Raw genomic sequence first — 677 nt, forward strand, 5'->3', positions numbered from 1 at the left:
CAAAAAAATATATATTATATAACTAACATTTTACCTTTAAAAATCGGTACATTCATAGATATAACTTTGCTAAAAGTTATTATTTTTGTTTAAATATCATAAAAGTTGTATCATAGAGCCAAACTCATCAGCTAGGTATAATACCTATACTATCATTCCAATGTTCACTGATTTTCATCAATATACCTGTCTCGAAATACACAAACCTATAACACCCCGGTCAAGATTAGAGCATTGATTTTCAGATTAAATATAAGACCACTATATTTTTACGATTTTCCATCAATGTAACATAGAAATCGCACATTTTTCTCCAATTATCGTTAAGTAGTAAATACATGTGGCTAATAATTATGCTGAAACCATACCCGATCGCTTAGATAACAGGTGGATAGGTAAAGATTATATCTTATATGTATCACTTGACGCTCATTTTATACAAAATACTAAGAATTTATTTTTAAGTTTTTAGACTAGATATATAATTATTTTATACATTATTCTATTTACTTTACAAATAATGTAAAACGCATGTATATTACCATCACAAGTTAGGATGTATCTTGCCATCCCTAGTAGATATTAAATAATTAGTCATAGTTTGATTTTATATATGTATAATTTTATCATATATTCATACTATTATATTTCTATATTCGTTGTAAATATCACCATTT

Source organism: Acyrthosiphon pisum, unplaced genomic scaffold (genome assembly GCF_005508785.2).
Source record: "Acyrthosiphon pisum isolate AL4f unplaced genomic scaffold, pea_aphid_22Mar2018_4r6ur Scaffold_20819;HRSCAF=22231, whole genome shotgun sequence".
Lineage (NCBI taxonomy): Eukaryota > Metazoa > Arthropoda > Insecta > Hemiptera > Aphididae > Acyrthosiphon > Acyrthosiphon pisum.